Source organism: Phocoena sinus, chromosome 3 (genome assembly GCF_008692025.1).
Source record: "Phocoena sinus isolate mPhoSin1 chromosome 3, mPhoSin1.pri, whole genome shotgun sequence".
In the NCBI taxonomy this organism is placed as follows: Eukaryota; Metazoa; Chordata; class Mammalia; order Artiodactyla; family Phocoenidae; genus Phocoena; species Phocoena sinus.
Genome location: NC_045765.1, coordinates 102,868,047 through 102,872,140, shown reverse-complemented (window position 1 = coordinate 102,872,140; position 4,094 = coordinate 102,868,047).

Below are 4,094 nucleotides of genomic sequence, written 5' to 3'. Positions count from 1 at the left end.
TGCAGAAAACAGCATCACGTATTGGTGGTTGAAAACCCTCCCAAGAGTTCAGGGTTAAAATACCTGAGTCCTGTCTTCTGATCTTAAATTTTTCCAGCAATGCTAATAAATATAAATCCATATTTGTAGAATGGTGGAAATTACAGGAAAAAAAGTATTTTAACCAGGTTTAAACTAGAGCAGTTTATCTCCACTTTGTAAATCCCAAGAAGCATGAAATACTTTCCTACATGTCTTCTCCCACCTCAGAAGTGCTGCTCTTCCAGTCAAAATAGCATATAATATTTGGCTATCGGATAACTTCCACCTGACAGTTTTATCAGGATTTGGGGCCTATCTATATCACAGTTCTCCTGTGTCAGTGAAAAGTCAGATGCAAATGCTTTCTCGGCATGATGTATCTCTGTTGCAGTTAAGACAAACATTTAAATTTTAATGTCCCTCGGGTCAGGGAGTGTATTTAGGCTTTTTTTTTTTTTTTTTTCAGTATGTAACAAATACATGCACATTTGAGAACCTAATAATTTTTCATGATAGAAACCCCAGACAATAAAATCTTCATACATAGAAAATAGGCAGAGCATGAACAGTGACTATGGCAGTTTTTGTTTTTTCAACCAAGTCAACCAACAAAAGCAGGCCTGTTCTTTTTGAGAAAGTATTTCAGTCCCAATTCCGATTTAGCCCTTGACCTCAAATGTGACTGACAAGTGGAATGGTGAGTTGGGAATGCGAGCAGACACCTGTCCACTGAGGAATGGACTGGAGCCAACAGCTCCCTACACAGAAAACTACTAAAACAGCCATTGTAGAATAACGACTTTTCATCACCTGGGTCAGATACAAGTCAATAACCTAGAGGTGAAAGGCTGTCCATCAAATTCCAGTTCCCAATTCCCAGGTCCATTCAGTTCCATCTATTCAATTTTAAGGACTCTCTTCTATAGGTTTGTGCAGAAGAGGCTATGTGATTCAATAGTGTTCAGACTGTTATTATTTATGGGATGAACTGAAAGGATTATAGACTCGATCACAATTAAGTTCTCCCCTAATGAATCTGCAGGCTTTAAATAATCTTCTCAAAGTGCACATCACTTTTCTTTTCTCCTTAGACGCTCTTGAGAGAAGGCATACTGGGTGATTTCAATGGTAGACACTCTCAGCCCTGAAGTGGATTTGACATGTAGACGAGGCTGCTAAGCCCAAGACTGTGAAGTCCACACTAGTTGCAGTGTTCCTGATGTGTGAGCACGTATTCATAAATTAGCAGCCCTAGTGTTTAATTTTCATGCAAGTACTTGTGTTTACTAAAGATTAGCATTTTAATTAGTCTATATTTTTCTCTCAGGCAACTGGCACGAAGAGTATTTGCAGATACCTAAGAGGATGCAAAGTAAAAAAAAAAAGAAAAAAGGGGCTTACAGTTTTATTCAAAAATCCTAATTAGCTAGTCATTCCCTTAGCATAAAAAAAAATGACATGAATTAGGTAACCACTGAGATTTTGTATTTGAGTGTTTTGGTTTGAGGGGTTTTTTTAAAATTTTTTAAAATTTTACTTATTTTTTTGACTTTACTTATTGATTAGTTTTGGTGGGTTTTTCTTCTCAATTATAACTCTCTAGAGAGTTCAGCAAAAGTCTTTTCTCTCAGATATCTCTGTATTGTGTATTTGGGTCATGCTTGGAATGTAAAACATTTTGTCTCCTCCATTTTAGAGTGTAACATCATGAGGTGGCTTTAAGTTAGTTAATTTCTAAGAGACATCAAAAGAAAATGATTGAGATACTTCAGCTCTGTTTCAAGTCTTTTTGCTGCAATTGGGTAAAATCTTTATTGTGAGGCTGTTTTAATGGAACACACGGAAAAGTGAAAAAGTTGCTAAGACATGACAAGAATCCTGAAAGAAACAGAGGGGCTTCACCTGGAAATGCTCACACTGATGGTCACTGCAACGAATTTAGTCCCTTAAAATTCCTGCTAAGGTCTTTTCACAGATCCAAATGCAGCAATTCAGAGGCTGGATGTAGTTAGTCACGGGACACCAGCAAATCATTATCACAGGGGACTTCACTTTCTCCCCTGCTACCAGGTCATTAAAATTGAAAGCTTTTAAAAATTCCCCTATTTTTCTGTTTTTCCAGGTCTAACTTCTTCTATTCCCTATTTGATAGTTTTCATTTTGTTCAATAATATTTCCTACTTTGTCTTTTTCTGATATTACTTCCCGATAATAGTATGAGATTTGTACTTGCTTTGTAAATGTCTTGCAAATTTTCTAAAACAACATGCTTAGGAAGCATTGCTTTTTGCTCATGAATAATTTGTTTCAGAGGGCCTAGAATCTATGCATTGACCAATGTTTAATAGGAAAAATCTGAGGTTTTAAAGAATGTATCTTTAACACCGTAAAAGAAATTTTTGCTTTGCATTATTTTTTCCATGTAACAGTTAATTTGAAGAAAAAAAGATGATTTTAAAACTTAGCCATAGAGATGAGCATGGAAGTAGCCTATGACGTAAATGTCATATAGACTTTTTAAAATGTATAATGGAATCTGATCATCTTCACTGGCATAGTTACAACTAGCTGTCACATATATATATTGTATGGTGTTACATACAACCATGTGGGGTTGTTATAATATATAACATGACAGGATACACAGTAAATGGCTCTCTGAAGAGGGCAGAGACACATCAAAGTTTTCATGAAATATAGAACAAATGAAAGGGCAAGTGATTAAACATAGTTATTCTCTCTCCTTTCATAAGATTAATCAGAAAATAAAGCCTCCAAATTTGGGTCCCCTGCAGTATCCTTTTTAAAAACTTAAGTGTCTGGGGGAAATCTCGACACCCATATAAAGACCCCATCTACTTTATAAAGTACAATGACCCCTCATTTTTAGCATTGAAAGGGGACAATTTTTTCCACACAAATGAATCTTAGCATCAAAACTTTTGTTGACTTAACTCTTTAAACTCCTTCTGAATTGTACTTCATACTTTCTTGCCTTCTTAAACTGATTACACCGATGTAATCATTTTGGTGACTTGGAGTCATAATAAACATCAATTATTGTGCAGTAAGACTCTTATTGGCTATGGAGTTTCTGCTCTGAAAAGAAATTCTTCCATACAGCTATTTTTAATTTCTTCTATTTAGCTGCATCCTCAATTCGTTTCAGAAGACGAATGATCTCTAGAGAAAAGAGGTATTCATATATTCAAAGATAGTTAAAACTCAATGCACTGTCTTCTGACCACCTGATCTGGTCATTTTTAATCTCCAAGGAATTAACCACCCCGTGATCATCTTTCTTCCTGCTACCTTTATAAACAATCATTGGTTAACAACAGATTCTTATCTTAGAACTAAGGAAAAACTGCAGCTGATTGACATCAATCTTAACCTGCTGCTCATGCAGTCACTTTCAAGACACTGAAGGACACTTTGGGACCTAGGCTAAGAAAACGTAAAAAACACAACCACTGACAGACACTGTGTGTACAAGCAGTCTGCACCTGCATATGACATTAGAATAGTAATAGCAACACAGCTTAAATGTTTTGAACTGTCTCAGCAAATGAATATCGAGGTGCCAGCGAGTCAAAACTAAAACTCACAGCCCTTCTACCCTAAGCAGTATGCAGTCTGTAAAGTAAAGCATAAATTATTATTTCTCTAAACACAAGTAATTTCTCACGTAAGATGACCAAGAGCAATTTACAACGCTCTCTAGAATGAAGTGCTTATCCAGAAAATGAAGAAACCCAACAAATTTACATAACAAAATGCATAAATGTTTGGTAACCCCAAAATTGCTAAGTGCCCTATATAATACCACTTTGTGCCCAGACTGTCATCTTTCTGACTCAGTTTCTTCTGCATCTGTGGAGTTGGGGCTACCTAGAAAGGGACAATTCCAGTCTTGTTTAGGGAGTTAATAGTGATTTGAAAATGTGGTGAATTTATCACTTCAAATGAGATAATATATGCACAAAAAGGCTATGAAAACTTGTTGAGCATCATGGTAATGATTAAACTCAGTAAAAGGGCTTTCTGGTGGCGCAGTGGTTGGGGGTCCGCCT